This window comes from Nerophis ophidion, linkage group LG15 (assembly GCF_033978795.1).
Source record: "Nerophis ophidion isolate RoL-2023_Sa linkage group LG15, RoL_Noph_v1.0, whole genome shotgun sequence".
NCBI lineage: Eukaryota > Metazoa > Chordata > Actinopteri > Syngnathiformes > Syngnathidae > Nerophis > Nerophis ophidion.
Window position 1 is genome coordinate 9,883,323 of NC_084625.1, and position 26,656 is coordinate 9,909,978.

Consider the following 26,656-nt stretch of genomic DNA (forward strand, 5'->3'; position numbering starts at 1 on the left):
TGGCAATTTTATTCATAATTTTTTATTGTGGTTTTCTGTTTTTGTATATATCTACAACGTTCAGTGATCAGGTTGTGTTATGTATGACATGTTTGTTGTCTTTTTGTGGTGTTTGAATTTCTAATTTTGTGCCATGACTCGGGAAGGTTGTTTGGATTTTGTCATATAATTAAGTGCTGTGTATGTAATACTTGAAAAGTACACTTCATGGTCACTAGTCTGAGTGGTCCACAATATAGTGACAAATAAGCACTTATAAAACTGCCGGAAATTGAACATGTAAACACCTTGCCTGGCCAGATTGCTTGTTGAACTGGTGCCGTCTCGCAGGCCAAATTGAAGCTGCCGGCAGGTCACAATTGTTTTACGCCCTTTATGTTAAAGAAAAGCCTTTTTTTTTAAATATTTTTTATTTCTACATTCAACACAAAATATGCAACATTTCCCCCCAAAAATATTTGATGTTATATATTTGGAGCCTTAAATCGGTCAATAATCCATTGGTTTTGAATCATATATACATATATATACAAAACTGTCACAGAAAATTAGAATATTGTGATAAAGTCCTTTATTTTCTGTAATGCAACTAAACACATGAAAATATCATACAATCTGGATTCATTACACATCAATTGAAATATTGCAAGCCTTTTATTATTTAATATTGCTGATTATGGCATACAGTTTAAGAAAACTCAAAAATCCTATCTCAAAAAATTTGAATATTTCCTCAGACCAAGTAAAAAAAAAAATGTATAACAGCGAAACAAAATCAAACATTTGAAAAAGTCAATTAATGCACTCAGTACTTGGTTGGGAATCCTTTTGCACAGATTACTGCATCAATACGGCGTGGCATGGAGGCAATCGGCCTGTGGCATTGCTGAGGTGTTATGGATGCCCAGGATGCTTCAATAGCGGCCTTTAGCTCATTTGCATTATTGGGCCTGGTGTCTTTCAGCTTCTTCTTCACAATTCTCTATGAGGTTCAGGTCACGGGAGTTGGCAGGCCAATGGAGGACAGTAATGCCATGGTCAGTACACCAGTTACTGCTGGTTTTGGTACTGTGGACAGGTGCCAGATCATGCTGGAGAATTAAATCATCATGTCCATAGAGCTTTTCAACAGATACAGCTTCAATAGCCATATTCCCATGGTCAAGCCACTCCTGAACTCTAGACAAGGGAAGTTCCCTCAGTCACCAATGGTTTGGGGAGCCATGTCAGCTGCTGTTTTTTGTCCACTGTGTTTCATCAAGTCCAGAGTCAATGCAGCTGTGTACATGCTTCATGAGGGGTTCCCTCAATCATCAGCAGATGATTGAGGGAACCCCTCATGAAACAGTTCTGTAGAGATGAAGTAGTCTTGTGATTTTTCCCACACCTACACATATATATATATATATATATATATATATATTTTTTTTTTTATTATATATTTTTTTAATCCAGCCAATATTCTCATTGACCCAAAAGTGCCCCACTCATAATTTTTTTAAAAATAAGTCATACATTTTTTATATATATATTTTTTAAATTCAGTGCCTAAATCTCTAGATCAACGTCAGATCTATCCTTTAATTATATATATTTTAAAAATATTTTTTATGTTTGTTTAATGCACTTTTTGTCATGGAATTTTTTTTTTAATGGCAGACACACAAAATAAACAAAATTTTCTCCAAAAAATATTTAAAAGTGAAAAATGTGATGTGAAGTAATTAGAGCCTTCAATAGGTCAATAATTCATAACAACATTGATTTTAATTCGTCATTTTTTTGAGCAATGACAGTTAAAAAAAAAAGTAGCCTGCATGGCAGCTTTGTGTTATTTGATTCAACATTGCAACTTTTTCTTGTTACATTTCACCTGTTTGCTGTTTTCTCCCACTTTTTTTAATGTTATTTATGGTAATAGTATTTTTCGAATGTGCCGTGTAACGGTCGTGTTTGTTCATTGTTGGCGCTCATACGGAGAGATGTTTCTAATATTGTGCTTTCCTGTTTTAGCTGCATCAGAAGGCCAGGGGTACCTAATGAAGTGGCCTGTGAGTGTGCATCCATCCACCCATCAAGGACACCAGTCGTCATACTTGACATCTCATACTACAGAAAGGTTAGGACAATCAAGGATAGTAAAACAGTTGTCATGCTAAGAAGGCAATACACAAAGGTGTAGGAACCTTGTGTGTGTGTGTGTGTGTGTGTGTGTGTGTGTGCGTGTGTGTGTGTGTGTGTGTGTGTGTGTAGTCCTGGCTTTAAAAGAGCAAGGGTGTGCGTGACCACAGCAGGATTAGTGAACATGCAGGTGGCCCCACCTGGATCCATATGGTGTTGTGTTTAGTTTATTAGTGCTACTATCGGACAAACAAGAAGTCCCTCTCCTACATGAAAATGTGACACGGTTACACTTCTGTCTTTAACTTCATTTGTTTTGATTGTGTGTGGAACTAAAGTAACTAAATACAATTAACTATTTATTTGCGATAATTAGTGAAATAAAACGCTAGATAAGTTAGTTTTTCAGTACATACTTCAAACTACCGTGACTACCCCAAAGTAACTGCAAATATACAATTAGTATAATAAATAATGTAGTTTGCCATAAAAATTTAAAAAAGATCTTTATGTTAATTTTTCTAAAAGTACTATACTACAATACTCTTTACAGTCAATTGAATAAATTATATAAATTAAATATATATATATATATATATTTTAATCGAAATGTCATGGTATTATACAATTGTCATTGCAATGCTTAAGTGCAAAAATAAAATTATTTACATGAAAGGAAAATATTTTTTTCTATGAGCAATGTGTATCATTATAGTCAATAATAATAATAATAATAAAAAAAAATGTATATATTTAATTGAAATTCCATGACATTTAAAATAATCATTACTGCAATGCTTTGTTGCAAACAATATTTTTTTACATGAAAAACATTAACTACTATAAATCAGTGGTCCCCAACCACCGGGCCGCAGAACAATTTTTTATATAAAAAAAAAATATATTATTATTTTTGTATTTATTAAATCAACGTAAAAAACACAATATACACTTACGATTAGTGCACCAACCACAAAAACCTCCCTTTTTCATGACAAAAACGTCCATTTTTCATGACAAAGAAGAAAAAAAAAAAAAAGGACAACCCCCCGGGCCGCGGGAACAAAAAGGTTGGGGACCACTGCTATAAATCACTGTACCGTAAAGTTAAATACAAAAAAAAACATTATATTGAATTAAAATTGCATTATATTTCATGCAATTATTGCAGCACTATAGTGCAGAATTGTATTATTTATTTTTTTCCAAAACATATTATATTGTATTGTTTAGAAATCATATTGGATAATTTATTTTATCTTATTTTTTTCTCAAAAAGCACTGTATATTTTTATAATTTTTGGTCAATTAAATAACAAAATAAAAAATAAAAAAATGTAATAGTCTTTTTTTTTTAATTTTTTTATTGGATTTGTGACACATAACCTTCAGAAACACAAATGTCAAATGTTTTTTTTTATATATTTAATTGACATTTAATGAAATTTATTACAATCATTACTGCAATGCTTTCTTTCAAAAAAATACTTACATTAAAGAGAAATTATGTATATTTTTGTAAAAGTACTATGTCATTGCACTCTACAGTCAGTAAAATTCAAATTTGAAAAATATTACGTTTAAGTGAAATTTTAATGACATTAATAACCATTATTAGTGCAACACTTTAGTGTTCAAAGGATTTACATGCAATGTTTTTCCCCAAAAGTATATACTATAATTCTTTCAGTGCTGTATTGCAAAATGAATTATAGACATGAAAGGGAAGTAAAACATTTTTTTATATCATTGTACTTTTAAGTCTGTCAGGCTTGCCCCTGACAGTTTGTCTATGTTTTAGTTCTTCCTTCTACATTTGTCTTTGTTTCCTCTGTGTGTGTGTGTGTAGTGTTTCCTGTCAGCGCTCTTATTTTGTCTGTTTCCTGTGTTTCCCCTCAGCTGCGCCTGATTGGCACCTGGCCACACCTGGTGTCAATCAGCCCACTCCTATTTGTACCTGCTTTGTTCCTCCAGTCAGTGCTGGATTATTGTCATGTCAATGTCACTTCCGTATTGTCGTTCCTGTCGTGTCGTTTCTTGTCTTGTCATTGCAGCGTAGCAGTAAGCTATATTTCAGTATCTGTTTGTAGCTTACTGTCTTTTGTTCCCTGCTTCCGTTTTGTTTTCATTCTACAAGTAACCACTTCTGTTTTCCTCTTCGCTACCCGCTAGCTTCCATGCTAAGCTCCTTTGGTTTTCTAGCTCTCATGCTAGCTCTTTTAGTTTTGTTATCCGCCTCATGCGTGCTTTTTGTTGTACCCCTTTTGTTCTTGTTGTAGTATTTTTATTAAATCCTGTTTTCCTATCCAATGCCGGCCTCCATCTCTGCATCTTAGGTTCGTCACAAACAAACTCTGACAAAGACAGTTCAATACAAATGTAAACAAATTTAAATTAACATTTCATGACATAGATACAATCTTTTTTGCAAAAATAAATTGCTTACATAAGTGGAGCTATGTATTCAAATACCTCCATAAAATACTTTTATATACAAGTCTACATAAAGTAAACATGACAGAGTGCAGGTGTACCTAATGAATTGGGTGCAGGCGTCTTTCTCTGATCTCTGCTGCATAGTTCCTGTCAGCCTGTGCACAGCTGCCCTCTAGTGGCGACAGCCGGCACTGCCTTCATGTTGTGCATTTGTTACCTCCTGCAAGGCTGTGAGTGGCGTGGTGCAGGGAGCACACAGAAAGTTTATTTTGGAGGTGGAAGTGGACTGTTTGCGATTCCGCTCTTTGATTTCTTTTCATAATAATCCATGAGGAACAACAAAAACACTTCCTGTGTCAGAGACGGCGCTCAGACGGAGTGTTATTGATAAAAGAAGATACCAAACGGCGTCTAGACTCTGTTTGGCTGCTGTTTCCTCCACTTGAAGGCATATTGTTTGAATGATGATTGTTATTATTAGTAGTAGTGTCAACCAAAATACAGCATGGTTCGATTTCTTAATAAAACACACATGATAAAGTGAATACACAATATTACATGTTAATTAGACATTAAATGAATGCCGATTGCTCAATAATTAATATGTATCGTTCATATACTATATTTCTGTGTTTTTTTAAACCCAGTTGAGGAACTTATACTTTATTGTTTCTTGTTCTAGAGCAGGGGTGTCAAACTCAAATACAGAGTGGGCCAAAATTTAAAACTGAACGAAGCCGCGGGCCGAGGTTGAATAAATGAACCTTTTAATAGGGACCCAAACAAGTTTTGTATTGAATATTGACCAAGCCATGCTTATATAACTTTATAGTGACATGCAAAATCGAGTTTTAAATAATAATAATTAAAAAATATATCAAATAAAATAAAAATACAAATTGAATGCCTCTTTTCGGCGGCAGGGTTTGGTGGTAGCGGGGGTGTATATTGTAGCGTCCCGGAAGAGTTATTGATGCAAGGGGTTCTGGGTATTTGTTCGGTTGTGTTTACGTTGTGTTACGGTGCGGATGTTCTCCCGAAATGTGTTTGTCATTCTTGTTTGCTGTGGGTTCACAGTGTGGCGTATATTTGGAACAGTGTTAAAGTTGTTTATACGGCCACCCTCAGTGTGACCTGTATGGCTGTTGACCAAGTATGCCTTGCATACACTTGTGTGTGTGTATGAGCCCCATTTATTATGTAAGTGGGCCGGCACGCTGTTTGTATGGAGGACAAGCGGACGTGGCGAAATGTAGAGAACGCCAAAGGCAGTGCTTTCACGGCCTGCCCCTAATATTATTGTCCGGGTGGAAATCGGGAGAAATTCGGGAGGGGCACTGAACTTCGGGAGTCTCCCGGGAAAATCGGGAGGTTTGACGAGTATGAGTATTAGTGGTGAATGCGGTGTTACAGCGGCGGGCCAGCTCTAATGTTAATTTGATATTTCCTCAAGGGCCAAATGAAATTACACGGGGCCAGAGTTCGACACCCCTGTTCTAGAGGAAAATAATGTGATTTTGATGTCATTCTTTTAAAATTTTTTTAGTTATATTTCAACACGGCAAACTCCCTTTGTGAAATATTTGTCCACCAGATGGTGCTACTTTTTCCCATTCAAAGCATGCAGCAAAGTTTCACACCTTTTTACTGTGTTTTTGCAAGAATTTCTCGCTACGAAAACGAACATTGAAAGGTGAGGTAATTTTTTCCACTAGAAAAAAAATATATATATATTAAAGGATTCAAATATAATGACTGCTGTATTTGATGTGTTTATTTTAAAGGCCTACTGAAAGCCACTACTACCGACCACGCAGTCTGATAGTTTATATATCAATGATGAAATATTAACATTGCAACACATGCCAATACGGCCTTTTTAGTTTACTAAATCGCAATTTTAAATTTCGCGCGGAAGTATCGTGCTAAAACATCGCTGTATGATGACGCGTGCGCGTGACGTCACACATTGTAGAGGACATTTTGTTCCAGCACCGTTCACAGCTATAAGTTGTCTCTTTTCATCGCATAATTCCACAGTATTATGGACATCTGTGTTGTTGAATCTTTTGCAATTTGTTCAATGAATAATGGAGACGTCAAAGAAGAAAGCTGTAGGTGGGAAGCGGTGTATTGCGGCCGGCTTTAGCAACGCAAACACAGCCGGCGTTTCATTGTTTACATTCCCGAAAGATGACAGTCAAACTTTACTATGGAACAGAGCGGTCAAGGGAACACGGTCGGATTGGACCACACACACAAAGTAGAGTGTATTGTGCAGCGATCATTTCGAAAGATCGTGTTTCGAAGAGGGTCCCTTGCGAAGGGCAGAGATGGGCATCGCCACCACCCGTCGACTGGTGCTGAAGAAAGGCTGCGGGGCCGACCTTCAGGTTGTACAGGTACGACCATATAATCTCACTAAAACACTAGTAACACAATAAGCAGATAAGGGATTTTCCAGGATTATCCTAGTAAATTTGTGTAATAATATCTGAATCGCTGCCACTGTATAGTCTTTTTTTTCTTTTTCTAGTCCTTCACTCTTACTTTCCTCATCCACGAATCTTTCATCCTCGCTCAAATTAATGGGGAAATCGTCGCTTTCTCGGTCCGAATCACTCTCGCTGCTGGTGGCCATGATTGTAAACAATGTTCAGATGTGAGGAGCTCCACAACCCGTGACGTCACGCGCACATCGTCTGCTACTTCCGGTACAGGCAAGGCTTTCTTATTATTAACCAAAAGTTGCAAAATTTATCGTCGATGTTCTCTACTAAATCCTTTCAGCAAAAATATGGCAATATCGCGAAATGATCTGCTATCCCCGTTTAAATAAGAAAATCTCATTTCAGTAGGCCTTTAAACTGAAGTATTTCCATGTAGAAGTGTGGTTTTACTGACACTGCAAAGAAAAAAAAATATTGTTCTTACCGATCATTCAGCCGCCATTTTAATCTAAATTTAATTGTGAATACTTCTGCCTATTTTGCATTTATATGTGTTTAAAGCGTTCAGCCGCCTTTATTAAGACGATATTTTTACATCTTGTTTCTATTTTTTTTTTTTAGGAAGTCACCGATGGTGAGAAGTTGCGGTGTTAATTTGACAGAGCGCCACTTCCTGTCAGCACAGAGGATGTTCCCAGACAATCTTTGATGGACGCCAGCAAACCGGAGTAAAGGAAGTGGAGACAGGTGCTCGAAAAAAAAATGACTTAAGGATATAAACAGACACAATAGCACACATTTGTCTGTCTCTAAATCATGGCTAATTATACTAGATGCATTATTTTACTGTTCATGTTGGAGCAAATACTGTACTTACATCCATCAAATGTTCTCTTAGTGTTATCAAGTATCCAATAGTTTTAATCTGACATTATTCAACTTTACTCTTCATCCTTTCACAGTTACACCAATCAATAACTTTTAGTAAGACGATACTGTACTATTTACTGTGTATTTGATGAGCTATGTTTAAAAAAAAAAAAATATATATATATATATATATGTATATACATATATGTGTATGTATGTATATATATATACATGTATTTTTTTTAAATTATGTCTTTAGACTTAAATGTATTGGACAAGTTTTTGTATGTTTTTTTTCCTTTTAACTTACAAAAACATACTTCAAATAATCAGTTTTAGCCAATAGTATCCATTAGTTTTAATCTGACATTATTCAACTTTACTCTTCATCCTTTCACAGTTACACCAATCAATAACTTTTAGTAAGACGATACTGTACTATTTACTGTGTATTTGATGAGCTATGTTTAAAATATACACTGTATATATATATATATATATATATATATATATATATATATATATATATGTATATATGTATGTATGTATATATATACATGTATTTTTTTTAAAATGATGTATTTAGACTTAAATGTATTGGACAAGTTTTTGTATGTTTTTTTTCCTTTTAACATACAAAAACATACTTCAAATAATTGGTTTTAGATTAAATACTGTAACATTTAGACCTGTCTTACTTGTTTTTACTCTTCTGTAGGATGTTTGATATACTTATATAGAGTTAGATTCATTAGTATTTGGACATTTGTAGTTTTTTATATCATTTTGCATACATACAAACATAAAATATAATTACTACAAATTTTAGATGAATAAATATTGTAATATTTAGCCCTGTAACTTATTGTACTTTTTTATTTACTGCTTATATAAAGTTAGATCCATAAGTGCTTCAACATGAATGTATTTTTATATGAGTTTGCATTTACAAATATATATTTATTTTGGATATAATTTATTAAAATGTAAATGATAAACATTTAGGATAAATATTTAGACCTGTTTAATTTGCTTTTACTCTTCCGTAGGATGTTTAATGTACTGAAATAAACTTAGATCCATAAGTATTTGAGCAATGACATGTTTTTAAAATTTTTAAAAGTTTTTGTTAATATAAATGATTAAAACAAGATAGATACAAGATAGATATATAAATACTGTAATAATTAGACCTGTATTTTAAATGTACTGTTCTGTAAGATGTTTAATATACTTATATACAGTTAGATCTATAAGTATTTGGACATTGATAGTTTTTACATGATTTTGCATTCAAACCCAAAAACATTTTTAAGTATTAATTTTAGATTAAATATTGTAATATTTAGACCTTTTAAACCTTTATTCACTCTTTTGTAGGATGTTTAATATACTTATATACAGTTAGAGTCATACATGCTTGAACATTGATAGTTTTTATCTGGTTTTGCATTCGAACACATTAAAAAATATGATAATAATAATACAAATTGTATATAAATTAATACTTTAATTTTTAGACCTGTTTAACATATTCTACTTTTGTTCACTATATTCTTATATATTGATAGATCCATAAGTATTTTAACACTTATTACATTTTGCATTTAAACAAACAATCACTTTAAATATCAGTTTTCCAATTAAATAAATGTGCAGTAATAATAAGGTGTTCAATCTACTCAAATAGTAGTATTATTATTTGGAGAAATATAAGTTTGAAATAAAACATGATGTTGAACAAAACTATGTAGCTATTTCAAGCATGTTTAATGGGCTAAGAAGTGTCTGACATAATTATAATCTGTCCTCATACTAAAGTGTTTCAGTGGTTAAAATGTTGAATTTTTGTCCTGCTGGAAGAGCTCTCCAGATGAGTAATAATCATAATAATAATAATAATCATCATAATAATAATAAGCTGCACGCCACCTCACACTTGGCGTCCTTGACTCTTGATTCACTCCTGACAAATGACTTTCCTTTTTCCGCCCCACACCTGGCTTGTGGTCGCACTGATTGTTCAGTCACAATGTTCTCAGCCTCTCATCGCCGTGCCTCAGTTTCCTCTTCGTGCCTCGGAAAGCAGAACGCTGGTCCTCGGGGCTCCCAAACAGCAGCCCAAAGAGTCCAGAGCGGACTCCGCAGCCCGAAGACAAACAGGCTGCAGAGGAAACTGACTGCTGATGTAGTCATCTTACAGCGGCCGGCTAAAATTGTCGCCAAAGCCACCGGGGGATTCAAACAAAGCGGATCGCCAGATGATAAATAGTTCTACGGCCTCTCACAATCAAACACTGCATGCGCTGCAAAAAAAACATTTTTTTAAACTCCTTTTACACTACTGCATTGCAGAAATGTCATGTTTATATTAAAAAAAACAGAGTAAGGCTTCATATTCGCTCTCTCTCTCACTGTGTATATATATATATATATATATATATATATATATGTATATACAGTGGGACAAAACAGTATTTAGTCAGCCACCGATTGTGCAAGTTCTCCCACTTAAAATGATGACAGAGGTCTGTAATTTCCATCATAGGTACACTTCAACTGTGAGAGACAGAATGTGAAAAAAAAATGCAGGAATTCACATTGTAGGAATTTTAAGGAATTTATTTGTAAATTATGGTGGAAAATAAGTATTTGGTCAACCATTCAAAGCTCTCACCGATGGAAGGAGGTTTTGGCTCAAAATCTCACGATTCATGGCCCCATTCATTCTTTCCTTAACACGGATCAATCGTCCTGTCCCCTTAGCAGAAAAACAGCCCCAAAGCATGTTGTTTCCACCCCCATGCTTCACAGTAGGTATGGTGTTCTTGGGATGCAACTCAGTATTCTTCTTCCTCCAAACACGAAAAGTTGAGTTTATACCAAAATGGATACATGGATGATACAGCAGAGGATTGGGATTTGGTATAAACGCAACTCGTCGTGTTTGGAGGAAGAAGAATACTGAGTTGCATCCCAAGAACACCACACCTACTGTGAAGCATGGGGGTGGAAACACCATGTTTTGGGGCTGTTTTTCTGCTAAGGGGACAGGACGATTGATCCGTGTCAAGGAAAGAATGAATGGGGCCATGTATCGTGAGATTTTGAGAAAAAACCTCTTTCCATCAGTGAAAGCTTTGAATGGTTAACCAAATACTTATTTTCCACCATAATTTACAAATAAATTCTTTAAAATTCCTAATTGTCCCACTTAAAATGTTGACAGAGGTCTGTAATTTTCATCATAGGTACACTTCAACTGTGAGAGACGGAATGTGAAAAAAAAATCCAGGAATTCACATTGTAGGAATTTTAAAGAATTTATTCGTAAATTATGGTGGAAAATAAGTATTTGGTCAACCATTCAAAGCTCTCACTGATGGAAGGAGGTTTTGGCTCAAAATCTCACGATACATGGCCCCATTCATTCTTTCCTTAACACGGATCAATCGTCCTGTCCCCTTAGCAGAAAAAAAGCCCCAAAGTATGTTGTTTCCACCCCCATGCTTCACAGTAGGTTTGGTGTTCTTGGGATGCAACTCAGTATTCTTTTTCCTCCAAACACGACAAGTTGAGTTTATACCAAAATGGATACATGGATGATACGGCAGAGGATTGGGAGAATGTCATGTGGTCAGATGAAACCAAAATAGAACTTTTCGGTATAAACTCAACTCGTCGTGTTTGGAGGAAGAAGAATACTGAATTGCATCCCAAGAACACCATACCTACTGTGAAACATGGGGGTGGAAACATCATGTTTTGGGGCTGATTTTCTGCTAAGGGGACAGGACGATTGATCCGTGTCAAGGAAAGAATGAATGGGGCCATATATCGTGAGATTTTGAGAAAAAACCTCTTTCCATCAGTGTGAGCTTTGAATGGTTGACCAAATACTTATTTTCCACCATAATTTACAAATAAATTCTTTAAAATTCCTAAAATGTGAATTCCTGATTTTTTTTTCACATTCTGTCTCTCACAGTTGAAGTGTACCTATGATGAAAATTACAGACCTCTGTCATCATTTTAAGTGGGAGAACTTGCACAATCGGTGGCTGACTAAATACTTTTTTGCCCTACTGTGTGTATATATATATATATATATATATATATATATATATATATATATATATATATATATATATATATATATATATTTATATATATACAGTATATATATATATATATATTTATATATATATATATATATATATATATATATATATATATATTTATAGTGTGTGTGTGTGTGTGTGTGTGTGTGTGTGTGTGTGTGTGTGTGTTATACACTACTACTAATCATGGCAGACTTGGTGAGGGTCAACCACGGTTACTTTTGGACGAATGGTGATCTACAACCTAAACTTTCTGATGTGCTCCATGTTTTAGAACAGATCCAGCTAAGCATTATGTGGCAGTCCTGCTAAGCACTAAACAGGATATGCAAACGCCAAGCATAAAAAAACATAACTTAGTGGACAACTTCTGTTCTCACTGGCTGGCGGGATGTTTATATCTTTCGGCACAAGACTTGTAGTCCCACGTTTAAATCATGAACAAACTGGGAGCAAACAAGCACCTTGTTGTGTCCTCCTGGCAATGTCTGCAGATCTAAATTGAATTTGACCAACTTCTGAGTGAGTCTCCCAAACATGAGTCTACCAAATCATTTAAAAAAATAAATCCAGATGTACCCAGTTTTCCGGGACACGTTGCCTATTGAAGATGAATGAGCCATTTTTTGGAACTTGCACAACTCATTTCTCACCCGATTCGATCCGTTCCACAATCCACACACTCCAATCAGGTTCACAAATTTCCAGGAATTTCCAGAATCCCCGGTTTTCCAAAGCCCTATTTTCACCTCTTCATGGAAAGTTTTCTCAGTCCACGTTTTTCAATTGTTTTTGACCATTCCACTTCCAAAACATTCCTCCTTGTTGGAACATCAAATGTTGCTATTTTTTTCTTAGTATAAATTCCCGCTTTCCCCGAAATATCCATTCTCAATTCAAACTGTCAATATTTTTCAACTGATACCAAAACTTCTAACACCAACCCATTCATATCATCTAGTACAGGGGTCGGGGACCTTTTTGACTGAGAGAGCCATAAAAGCCAAATATTTCTAAATATATTTCCGTGAGAGCCATATCATATTTTTTAACAATGAATACAACTAAATGTGTGCATTTTTAAGTAAGACCAACATTTTTAGAGTATAATAAGTCTCTTATTCTTTTTAATAACATTGTTATTCTGAAGCTAACCAATAATGTTGATCATGTTTTATTAGTGATTCCCAAAGCCCAAAAAAAGTCTGCGGGCTATAGAGCGTTTTCCGTTCGGGCTCCAGTACTCTGGAATGCCCTCCCGGTAACAGTTCGAGATGCTACCTCAGTAGAAGCATTTAAGTCTCACCTTAAAACTCATTTGTATACTCTAGCCTTTAAATAGACTCCCTTTTTAGACCAGTTGATCTGCCGTTTCTTTTCTTTTTCTTCTATGTCCCACTCTCCCTTGTGGAGGGGGTCCGGTCCGATCCGGTGGCCATGTACTGCTTGCCTGTGTATCGGCTGGGGACATCTCTGCGCTGCTGATCCGCCTCCGCTTGGGTTGGTTTCCTGCTGGCTCCGCTGTGAACGGGACTCTCGCTGCTGTGTTGGATCCGCTTTGGACTGGACTCTCGCGACTGTGTTGGATCCATTATGGATTGAACTTTCACAGTATCATGTTAGACCCGCTCGACATCCATTGCTTTCTTCCTCTCCAAGGTTCTCATAGTCATCATTGTCACTGACGTCCCACTGGGTGTGAGTTTTCCTTGCCCTTATGTGGGCCTACCGAGGATGTCGTAGTGGTTTGTGCAGCCCTTTGAGACACTAGTGATTTAGGGCTATATAAGTAAACATTGATTGATTGATTGATGTTTTTGTTTGGCCATGTGCTGTTTGTCCTTTGGACTCTTTAAGTTCCTGTTTTTTTTCCACTCCCTTGTCTGGTTTCCTCGGTTACTCATTTTGTCCACCTGTCTCTGGTGGACAAAATGCCCGCTCACCTGCTTCCCGAGCACTAATCAGAGGCAGTATTTAAGCTCGTCTTTGCCAGTCAGTCGCCCTGTGCTGACTTGTTTCATGCCTTGCCATAGTTTCGTGCTTCATGCTATGCCAAGTAAGTTTTGTTTGATTTATGTTCATAGTCTGTTTATGCGTTAGCTTTGTTCCTTAGCCCATGTTGTGCCTCCACTGTGAGCGATTTTTGTTTGTATCTTTTTTTAGTTTAAATTAAATCATGTTTTTACCTAAATGCCAAGTCCCGAGTAGTCCGTCTGCCTTCCTGGCTGACATACAATACTTCTTACCATTAATGCGACTTCTTGAACAGGTGCGGTAGAAAACGGGTGGATGGATTTAAATGCATGAGAATGTTTTATATTTTGCACGTTATTTTTAGCACTGTGATTACCAGCGAAATTATTCATAATTATCACGTTAAGCAATGTCAGCTAAGATTTATCTGAGAGCCAGATGCAGTCATCAAAAGAGCCACATCTGGCTCTAGAGCCATAGGTTCCCTACCCCTGATCTAGGACATCTGTGCTAGTATCAATAGTTAAAAAAATGCTATCTTTTCCCGCAATGTCCACGAAATTCCCATTCAAATGAACGGACGTATTCATAGTTAAGTCTCAAAATGTTGTGCCATTTTTAAACCCGATTTCAAACTTTCAACCACCCACACACACTACTCTTTCTCTATATTGAATGCAAAACAGGTTTTCCCTTTCCCAAAATTCCCAGTTTTCTCTGAATTTCCCGGAATTTTCTCCCTATTGACGAAGAGTAAGAAATAAACATGTTATTGCATATCCCATATTTCTCATCCGATTTGAACCGTTCACCCTGGACGTTCAAGGCAGCATGTTTCCCGGTTTGGAAAATGTCCTGATTACCAGGAATTACCAGGAATTTCCCCCCCGTTGAAAATAAATGGGCAATATACAAACCTCTCCATATCCCACGTTTCTCAACCAATTCGAACCGTTCCAACATCCACACACTCCACTCATCTTGGAAATCAAACTACACGTTCAAAAACATTCTAGGAATTTCCATAATTCCAGGTTTTCCAAAGTCCTATTTTCATCTCGTCCTGGAAAGTTTCCACAGTGCACTTATTTTCTATTGTTTTTGACCATTCCACTTCCAAAGCATTCCTCCTCGTTGGAACAACAAATTCTGCTATTTTTTCCTTAGTATAAATTCCTTCTTTTCCCAAAAATCCAGGAATTCCGAAATATCCATTCTCAATTCAAACTATTCCGTCAATATTTTCCAAAACGATTCCAAAACTTCTAACACCAACCAATTTATATCATCTAGGACAGGGGCGCTCACACTTTTTCTGCAGGCGAGCTACTTTTCAATTGACCAAGTCGAGGAGATCTACCTCATTCCTATTTATGATTTATATTTATTTATTTATGAAAGAGACATTTCTGTTAACAAGTTAATGGTGTTTAATGATAATACAAGCATGTTTAACACACATAGATTCCTTTCTTTCATGAAGACAAGAATATAAGTTGGTGTATTTGATTCTGATGACTTGCATTGATTGGAATCAGACAGTGGTGCTGATAACGTCCGCATTTTCAAATGGAGGGGAAAAAAAAGTCCTCCTTTCTGTCCAATACCACATGGAAGTGGTTGGATTTGGCATCTCATTTGTCCAACTTGCATACTCCTTTTTAAACACTTTGTTATGAGAGTAGCATATGTGTGTGGCCCTTTAATGTCTGGCAGCAGGTGAGTGACGTCAGTGACTGTGCGGGTGGGCAAGCAAGTGAGAAAGCGGTCGCTGAGGGCGGGGGAGAAATACATTGGCATCAAACTCCGTAGCTTGTTAGCTTTCTGAGACTCTTATTTTGTTAGCACAGGCAGGATGAAACAGGTCTTTTATGGTGAAGACAGGAACTGTGCAGTCGGTCTTTAGAGTTTTGACAGTAGGTACGGAATCTCTAGAAATAAAATGTGTTTCTCTGCGTCCGCCCTGTTAGTGATTTTTTTTCTTAAATATGAGCTCGCAGCAGCCAGCGTCATCTCACAAGATCCTCGGGTGCCGAGAATGTCAAACAACTGACGAAAGTGAAGTCTTGGTATGATTGATGATTGCTCATTTTTATGTCTATTTTTTAATGCCTGGCTTGAGATCGACTGACACACCCTCCGAGATCGACCAGTCGATCGCGATCGACGTAATGGGCACCCCTGCTCTAGAGCAATTGTGCTAGTATCAATAGTTTCAAAAATTCTAGGAAATTCCCATTCAAATGAACGGACGTATTTATAGTTAAGTCTCAAAATGTTGTGCCATTTTTAAACCCGATTTCAAACTTTCAACCACCCACACACACTACTCTTTCGCTATATTAAATGCAAAACAGGTTTTCCCTTTCCCAAAATTCCTTGTTTTCTCTGAATTTCCCAGAATTTTTCCCCCATCGACGAAGAATAGGAAATATACATGCTATTGCATATATCCCACATTTTTTATCCGATTTCAACTGCTTACCATGAATTGATTAACGTGGACCCCGACTTCAACAAGTTGAAAAACTTATTCGGGTGTTACCATTTAGTGGTCAGTTGTACAAAATATGTACTGTACTGTGCAATCTACTAATTAATGTATCAATCAATCAATCAAACCATGGTCGTTCCCGGTTTGGAAAATTTCCTAATTACCCGAAATTACCAAGAATTTCCCCCCATTGAAAATGAATGGGCAATATAAAAACCTCTCCATATCCCACCTTTCTCAACGGATTCGAACCGCTCCAACATACACACATTCCACTCTTCCTGGACATTCAAGCATTTCAGTTCCGCACATACACGCAATTGCTACCGGAATTGCAAATGCTAGTGCAGGTTAGAATTAGGGTTTGTGAATGATAGGCAGAATCCCCCACAAAAAAGTGCAGTTCCCCTTTAAATAATGCACCCGTGCTACCTGTTTGATTTATCACCGCACGCTATTTTTAACCCAGCATGTGATGGAATCATGAGAAAAATAAACGATCGAGTCAGAGCAGAGAGGCCTGCCGGCCAAGTGCTAAATTTATCGCCGAGCGGCGGCGGCGAGGACACAACGGGACGCTGGTGCGAGCGTCAGAGACCATAAAAGCGATCGCCCGGGCCCGAGCGTTGGCGGCATATGCGCGGGATTACCAGGCAGCGACACACCCTCCTGCAGCTGTCCCGCCCGCCCGCCCCCGTGCTGCTTTTGCAATCTACTATCAATGACTTAATCACATCACCACACCACACACACACACACACACACACACACACACACACACACACACACACACACACACACACACACACTCGCGTCCCCGGCAAGGCAGTGACCTTTACACTAAAACACACATGGACGCTTGCCAACTCAAACATGCAGGAGTCATTCCACACCATAGAAGTCTTCATGATGCCCTCTAATCATATAATCCATCCATCCATTTTTCTACCGCTTGTCCCTTTCGTATAATGTATCTTAATTCTTTATCCGAGGGAGACATTTTGGATCATTGTGTTTTCCAACTTTGTGGGGACTCTTTGGGGAAGGCCTTTACTGCAATGGAAAAACTCACAAGTTTGTTGTGAACGACTTTTGCCGTCGTCGCTCGGGTTCCATGGACCACTCAGGAAGGACATTGATTTGAGCGGTTTTGGCTTCTTTATTTCCATCCATCTTCTTCCGCTTATCCGAGGTCGGGTCGCGGGGGCAACAGCCTAAGCAGGAAAACCCAGACTTCCCTCTCCCCAGCCACTTCGTCTAGCTCTTCCCGGGGGATCCCGAGGCGTTCCCAGGCCAGCCGGGAGACATAGTCTTCCCAACGTGTCCTGGGTCCTCCCCGTGGCCTCCTACCGGTTGGATGTGCCCTAAACACCTCCCTAGGGAGGCGTTCGGGTGGCATCCTGACCAGATGCCCGAACCACCTCACCTGGCTCCTCTTGATGTGGAGGAGCAGCGGCTTTACTTTGAGTTCCTCCCGGATGGCAGAGCTTCTCACCCTATCTCTAAGGGAGAGCCCCGCCACACGGCGGAGGAAACTCATTTCGGCCGCTTGTACCCGTGATCTTATCCTTTCGGTCATGACCCAAAGCTCATGACCATAGGTGAGGATGGGAACGTAGATCGACTGGTAAATTGAGAGCTTTGCCTTCCGGCTCAGCTCCTTCTTCACCACAACGGATCGGTACAACGTCCGCATTACTGAAGACGCCGCACCGATCCGCCTGTCGATCTCACGATCCACTCTTCCCCCACTCGTGAACGAGACTCCTAGGTACTTCAACTCCTCCACTTGGGGCAGGGTCTCCTCCCCAACCCAGAGATGGCATTCCACCCTTTTCTGGGCTTCTTTATTTCTTTCAAATAAAGCTTTGACTTCAGGTCGGATCGCTTTTCAGCTGCTCCTCTCCACTGCTCGCTTTTCAGCCGCCGTCCTCGTCTGCTCATTGCTTCCGCTCCACGGTCGCTGCTGCGGGCTCTCCTCCTCCTTCTGCCCTGATCTCTCCTCCTTCTCCTCTTTTATACATCGTGAGGAGATAAGTTAATTGTGTACTAGTGCGCGATCCACACACCTGCACATGGTTGCAACGTCGCCACCAGCACGCCCTGCCTCTCCGCTCGGCCGCATTTTCCGCCTACTCGCCCCCATCTTGGGCCGGGCTCCAGCGTGCCCTGCTGCTCCGTCGGACCGTCGGCTCCGCCATTCCACATATATACGTGTGGAGTTCCCCAGGGTTCGGTCCTTGGCCCTGCACTCTTCAGCATCCAAATGCTGCCGCTGGGTGACGTCATACGCAAATACTGTGTTAGCTTTCACTGCTATGCTGATGACACCCAACTCTACATGCCCCTAAAGCTGACCAACACGCTGGATTGTAGTCAGCTGGAGGCGTGTCTTAATGAAATTAAACAATGGATGTCCGCTAACTTTTTGCAACTTAACGCCAAAAAAACGGAAATGCTGATTATCGGTCCTGCTAGACACCGACCTCTATTTAATAATACAACTTTAACATTTGACAACCAAACAATTAAACAAGGTGACTCGGTAAAGAATCTGGGTATTATCTTCGACCCAACTCTCTCCTTTGAGTCACACATTAAAAGCGTTACTAAAACGGCCTTCTTTCACCTCCGTAATATCGCAAAAATTCGCTCCATTTTGTCCACTAAAGACAAGAAATCTGCGTCCAAAAGACTCTGGCTTATTAGTGATTCCTAAAGCCCAAAAAAAGTCTGCGGGCTATAGAGCGTTTTCCGTTCGGGCTCCAGTACTCTGGAATGCCCTCCCGGTAACAGTTCGAGATGCTACCTCAGTAGAAGCATTTAAGTCTCACCTTAAAACTCATCTGTATACTCTAGCCTTTAAATAGACCTCCTTTCTAGACCAGTTAATCTGCCGCTTCATTTCTTTTTCTCCTATGTCCCCCCCCCTCCCTTGTGGAGGGGGTCCGGTCCGATGACCATGGATGAAGTACTGGCTGTCCAGAGTCGAGACCCAGGATGGACCGCTCGTCGGGACCCAGGATGGACCGCTCGCCTGTGTATCGGTTGGGGACATCTCTACGCTGCTGATCCGCCTCCGCTTGAGATGGTTTCCTGTGGACGGGACTCTCGCTGCTGTCTTGGATCCGCTTTGAACTGAACTCTCGCGGCTGTGTTGGAGCCACTACTGATTGAACTTTCACAGTATCATGTTAGACCCGCTCGACATCCATTGCTTTCGGTCCCCTAGAGTGGGGGGGGGGGGGTTGCCCACATCTGAGGTCCTCTCCAAGGTTTCTCATAGTCAGCATTGTCACTGGCGTCCCACTGGATGTGAATTCTCCCTGCCCACTGGGTGTGAGTTTTCCTTGCCCTTTTGTGAGTTCTTCCGAGGATGTTGTAGTCGTAATGATTTGTGCAGTCCTTTGAGACATTTGTGATTTAGGGCTATATAAATAAACATTGATTGATATATTTCTAATTTCTATTATATAAAAGTCCTAATCCCTTGAATAGTCATTGCTCAGTGGGACATTAAAAAACGTATTTTTAGGCAATAAAATCCTTTGAGCGTCATTAGTTTCACTTGAGACTTCACAATACTAGTAATTAGAGATGTCCAATAATGGCTTTTTGGGCGATATTCCGGGTTTTTTTCAGGAAGTTGTGGCAAAAACGCAGGAAAAACACTCACATAGCATGGCACACATTAAACATACATATATCACACCAACATGCAACAGAGGAAGGGGTTGGTTTGAAGAGGCCCGCTGTCGCTCTATAGCGCCGCTCAGCCATCCACAGCCCCAGAGGAATTAAGCGGTGGTGAAGGCGTTGATTTCAAGGGTGGGGATTATGCGTGCGTGTATGCCCAATTAACTTGGGAGAGATGATGAATGTTTTTGTATGACTGAGGCCAATAAAATTCGGCTACAGATGTTGTTGACAACAAGGAAGGTCGAAAGCCTCTATCTTTGAGGAGTCTTACAACATAGAGCGTTTTCCGTTCGGGCTCCAGTACTCTGGAATGCCCTCCCGGTAACAGTTCGAGATGCTACCTCAGTAGAAGCATTTAAGTCTCATGTATACTCTAGCCTTTAAATAGACCTCCTTTTTAGACCAGTTGATCTGCTGCTTCTTTTCTTTCTCCTATGTCCCCCCCTCCCTTGTGGAGGGGGTCCGGTCCGATGACCATGGATGAAGTACTGGCTGTCCAGAGTCGAGACCCAGGATGGACCGCTCTTCGGGACCCAGGATGGACCGCTCGCCTGTATCGGTTGGGGACATCTCTACGCTGCTGATCCGCTTGAGATGGTTTCCTGTGGACGGGACTCTCGCTGCTGTCTTGGATCCGCTTGAACTGAACTCTCGCGGCTGTGTTGGAGCCACTATGGATTGAACTTTCACAGTATCATGTTAGACCCGCTCGACATCCATTGCTTTCGGTCCCCTAGAGGGGGGGGGGGTTGCCCACATCTGAGGTCCTCTCCAAGGTTTCTCATAGTCAGCATTGTCACTGGCGTCCCACTGGGTGTGAGTTTTCCTTGCCCTTTTGTGGGTTCTTCCGAGGATGTTGTAGTCGTAATGATTTGTGCAGTCCTTTGAGACATTTGTGATTTGGGGCTATATAAATAAACATTGATTGATATATTTCTAATTTCTATTATATAAAAGTCCTAATCCCCTGAATAGTCATTGCTCAGTGGGACATAAAAAAACGTATTTTTAGGCAATAAAATCCTTTGAGCGTCATTAGTTTCACATGAGACTTCACAACACTAGTAATTAGAGATGTCCGATAATGGCTTTTTGGCCGATATTCCGGGGTTTTTTCAGGAAGTTGTGGCAAAAACGCAGGAAAAACACTCACATAGCATGGCACACATTAAACATACATATATCACACCAACTTGCAACAGAGGAAGGGGTTGGTTTGAGGAGGCCCGCTGCCCACATCTGAGGTCCTCTCCAAGGTTTCTCATAGTCAGCATTGTCACTGGCGTCCCACTGGATGTGAATTCTCCCTGCCCACTGGGTGTGAGTTTTCCTTGCCCTTTTGTGAGTTCTTCCGAGGATGTTGTAGTCGTAATGGTTTGTGCAGTCCTTTGAGACATTTGTGATTTGGGGCTATATAAATAAACATTGATTGATTGATTGAAACACAATCCAATCCAATCCACTTTATTTATATAGCACATTTAAACAACAATAACGTTTCCAAAGTGCTGCACAGCCATGTTAAAAACAATATTATGCTCCACCAATGACTATGTAAAACAAAAAATAAAACCAATAAAAACAATATAAAAACAAATATGATTAAAAACTATTTTAAAGGGTAAAATCAATTAAAACAGTAAAATAGAAATCAAAGTGTATAAAAAACACAGAGGACAACAGAGGACCACACAACTCACGTAGTGTTAAAAGCCAAAGAATAAAAGTGGGTCTTAAGACGAGACTTAAAACACTCCACTGTGGAAGCAGTTTGAACATGGAGGGGCAGAGTGTTCCAGAGCTTAGGGCCGACCACAGAGAAGGCCCTGTCTCCCCTGGTCTTAAGTCTGGTCTTGGGCACCACGAGCTGGAGCTGGCTCTCGGACCTCAGAGCGCGCGCAGGAATGTAAATTTGGATGAGGTCCGAGATATATTGAGGTGCCAGTCCATGTAAAGATTTAAAAACAAACAGCAATGTTTTAAAATCAATTCTAAAATGAACAGGGAGCCAGTGCAGACTCTGAAGAATTGAGGTTATATGCTGGCGTTTCCAAATACCCAGCCCCCCTTGCAGCACTAACTCTACAATATATACCCCCCCACTAACGCTTACCCCGCCCACTTCAACCTCCTCATGCTCTCTCAGGGAGAGCATGTCCCAAATTCCAAGCTGCTGTTTTGGAGGCATGTTAAAAAAAATAATGCACTTTGTGAATTCGATAATGAATATAGCAGTGCCATGTTGGCATTTTTTCCCCCCATGACTTCAATTGATTTATTTTGGAAAACCTTGTCACATTGTTTAAAGGGGAACATTATCACAATTTCAAAAGGGTTAAAAACAGTAAAAATCAGTTCCCAGTGGCTTGTTGTATTTTTTTAAGTTTTTTTCAAAATTTTACCGGTCTCGGAATATCCCTAAATAAAGCTTTAAAGTGCCTTATTTTCGGCTCTCTGCAAAGACACTGGCCATTTCCCTGTGACGTCATACAGTGCTGCCAATGTAAACAAACAACGGGAATAGCACAGCAAGATATAGCAACATTAGCTCGGATTCAAACTCGGATTTCAGCGACTTAAGCGATTCAACAGATTACGCATGTATTGAAACAGATGGTTGGAGTATGAAATTATTGAAGAAGAAACTGAAGCTATTGAGCTAATAGCTATTGACGCTATTCATAGCCGTAGCATGGCCGAATAGCTGCGTTAGCTTCGCCGGTAAAATGTGCGGACCAAACGATCAGGACTTTCGCATCTTTTGACTTAAATCTGTCGATTGGTAAGTGTTTTTTTCGCATTAAATGTGGTTGGAAGGAAACGTAATATAGTTGCAAATGCATCTGCAGGTTATCCATACATCTCTGTTCCATGTCTGCTTTAGCACCGCCGGTAAATAGCATTTTAGCATCGATTAGCGTAGCATGTTAGCATCGATTAGCTGGCAGTCAACATCAACAAAACTCACCTTTGTGATTTCGTTGACTATCGTTGCAAATGCATCTGCAGGTTATCCATACATCTCTGTGCCATGTCTGCCTTAGCATCGCCGGTAAAATGTGGAGAAACTCCAGCACATTCAATGGGGGTCTGGCGGCAGACACTTTGGCATCTTCGGGCCGGTGGTGCAACTTGAATCCCTCCCTGTTAGTGTTGTTACACCCTCCGACAACACACCGACGAGGCATGATGTCTCCAAGGTTCCAAAAAATAGTCAAAAAAACGGAAAATAACAGAGCTGAGACCCGGTGTTTGTAATGTGTTGAAAATGAATATGGCGGGTGTGTTACCTCGGCGACGTCACATTCTGACGTCATCACCTCCACCGCGATAAACAGAAAGGCGTTTAATTCGCCAAAATTCACCCATTTAGAGTTTGGAAATCGGTAAAAAAAATATATGGTCTTTTTTGTGCACCATCAAGGTATATATTGACGCTTACATAGGTCTGCTGATAATGTTCCCCTTTAATGCATCCAGCGGGGCATCACAACAAAATGAACACATATTAAAGTGTTCATTCCATGACTGTATGTATGGGTGTCTGTCAAGTCCAAGTACAGAGCAGCACAAACACCACTGAGTTGTAGAGCACACTCCAGGCCTGAAGGGGCAACAGTGAGAGATGAGGGCTGAATATCTCCTCCTGTTTCCAACAGATTGGCTTGATTGAGTTCACCTGTGAAAAATGTTTGAGCTTCAGTCAGTCCTTTTTGACATTCTGCTAAGAGGGAGGGAGGCAGCTCCTGTGTGGACTCAGAAGACGCAACTGGTGAGTTGTTTGCTTGTTTGGACTGAGGGGAATGTTTAAAGAAAATCATTTCACTGGGGAAAATGTTTAAAGGAGATCATTTCACTGATGTTTACAAATTGTTTAAGTTGACTGCAAGTGAATTTGAAAAGTTATCACTGAAAGCCACTAAATGTAACTTAGATATTGGGTGTCACTATGTGAAGCGCTTTGAGTCACTTGAGAAAATCCATCCATCCATTTACTACCGCTTATTCCCTTTCGGGGTCGCGGGGGGCGGTGGCGCCTATCTCAGCTACAATCGGGCGGAAGGCGGGGTACACCCTGGACAAGTCGCCACCTCATCACAGGGCCAACACAGACAACACTCACATTCACACACTAGGGACCATTTAGTGTTGCCAATCAACCTATCCCCAAGTGCACGTCACTTGAGAAAAGCGCTATATAAATATAATTCACACACACACACACACACACACACACACACACACACACACACACACACACACACACACACACACACACACACACACACACACACACACACACACATACTACCGACCACGCAGTCTGATAGTTTATATATCAATGATGAAATATTAACATTGCAACACATGCCAATACGGCATTTTTAGTTTACTGAATTGCAATTTTAAATTCCGCGCGAATTGTCATGTTGAAAACGTCGCGTTATGATGACGCGTGCGTTTGACGTCTCGGGTTGTAGCGGACATTATTTTCCGGCCCGATCCAAGCTATAAGTCAGGGGTCGGGAACCTTATTGGCTGAAAGAGCCATACAAGCCAAATATTTTAAAAAGTATTTCCGTGAGAGCCATATATTTTTTTTAAGACTGAATACAACTAACTAGGGCTTCACGGGGGGAGAGGGGTTAGTGCGTCTGCCTCACATTACGAAGGTCCTGCAGTCCTGGGTTCAAATCCAGGCTCGGGATCTTTCTGTGTGGAGTTTGCATGTTCTCCCCGTGACTGCGTGGGTTCCCTCCGGGTACTCCGGCTTCCTCCCACTTCCAAAGACATGCACTTGGGGATAGGTTGATTGGCAACACTAAATTGGCCCTAGTGTGTGAATGTGAGTGTGAATGTTGTCTGTCTATCTGTGTTGGCCCTGTGATGAGGTGGCGACTTGTCCAGGATGTACCCCGCCTTCCACCCGATTGTAGCTGAGATAGGCGTCAGCGCCCCCCGCGACCCCAAAAGGGAATAAGCGGTAGAAAAATGGGTGGATGGATGGATGAATACAACTAAATGCGTGCATTTTTAAGTAAGACTAACATTTTTAGAGTGTAATAAGTCTCCTGTTCTTTTTAATAACATTGTTATTCTGAAGCTAACCAACAATAAATAAAATACTTCTTACCATTAATGCGACTTCTTGAACAGGTGCGGTAGAAACCGGATGTGTCAGGCTTGTCCTTGACAGTTTGACTATGTCTTAGTTTTTCCTCTGCATTTGTCTTTGTTTCCTGCCTTTAGTTCCCTGTTCCTGTTTGTCTCCCTGAGTGCTGTTTCCCCTTAACTGTGGCTGATTGGCACCTGGCCACACCTGGTGTCAATCAGCCTGACACTATTTAGACCTGCTTTCTCCTCCACTCAGGGCTGGGTTATTGTCACTAATACCTGTCGATGTTGTGCTACTACTTGTCGCTGTTCCAGCATGCCGTGGACTGCTTTCTGTCTTTATTGTTCCTAGTTCCTGTTTGCTGTTTCCTGTTTCCAATTTGTCCATTCCTGGTTCCTGGTTTGTGTTTTTTCTTTATATTTTGGACATTAAATCATGTTTTCCTTTACAATGCCTGCCACCATCTCTGCATCTCGGGGTTCGTCAACAACTCAGCCTGACAGGATGCCATCCATCCATCCATCCATCCATTTTCTACCGCTTATTCCCTTTCGGGGTCACGGAGGGCGCTGGCGCCTATCTCAGCTACAATCGGGCGAAAGGCAGGGTACACCCTGGACAAGTCGCCACCTCATCGCAGGGCCAACACAGATAGACAGACAACATTCACACTCACATCCACACTAGGATGGATAAATTAAAATGCATGAGAATGTTTTATATTTTGAACGTTATTTTTGTGATTACCAGCAGAATTATTCATTACTTACCATTTTAAGCAATGTCAGCTAAGATTTATCTAAGAGCCAGATGCAGTCATCAAAAGAGCCACATCTGGCTCTAGAGCCATAGGTTCCCTACCCCTACTATAAGTAGTCTGCTTTAATCGCATAATTACACAGTATTCTGGACATCTGTGTTGCTGAATCTTTTGCAATTTGTTCAATTAATAATGGAGAAATCAAAGTTGAAAGATGGAGGTGGGAAGCTTTTAGCCTTTAGCTACAAAAACACACGGTGTTTCCTTGTTTAAAATTCCCGAAAATGAAGCTTTACTATGGATCAGAGCGGTAAAGCCAACATGGATCCCGACCACATGTCAACCGGCAGTTTTCGGTGAGAAAATTGTGGTAATAAGTCGCCTCTTACCGGAGACAACCCACTCAGTGGCCTAGGGGTTAGAGTGTCCGCCCTGAGATCGGTAGATCGTGAGTTCAAGTCATACCAAAGACTATAAAAATGGGACCCATTGCCTCCCTGCTTGGCACTCAGCATTAAGGGTTGGAATTGGGGGTTAAATCACATAAATTATTCCCACTGCTACCCTCACCTCTCAGGTGGTGATCAAGGGTGATAAATGATAAATGGGTTGTAC

At 39.9% G+C, this 26,656-nt stretch overlaps 1 long non-coding RNA gene across 2 annotated transcripts in view; it reads left to right on the forward strand.

Moving 5' to 3' along the window:
* LOC133569253 (uncharacterized) overlaps positions 1-24,041 on the forward strand; it is a 58,254-nt gene extending 34,213 nt beyond the window's left edge. For both annotated transcript variants that reach the window (XR_009809780.1, XR_009809781.1), the window contains 3 exons: positions 2,014-2,119; positions 7,629-7,754; positions 23,825-24,041. This is a non-coding gene — a long non-coding RNA (uncharacterized LOC133569253). The remainder of the gene's footprint in view (positions 1-2,013; positions 2,120-7,628; positions 7,755-23,824) is intronic.
* Positions 24,042-26,656: the final 2,615 nt, after the last annotated feature.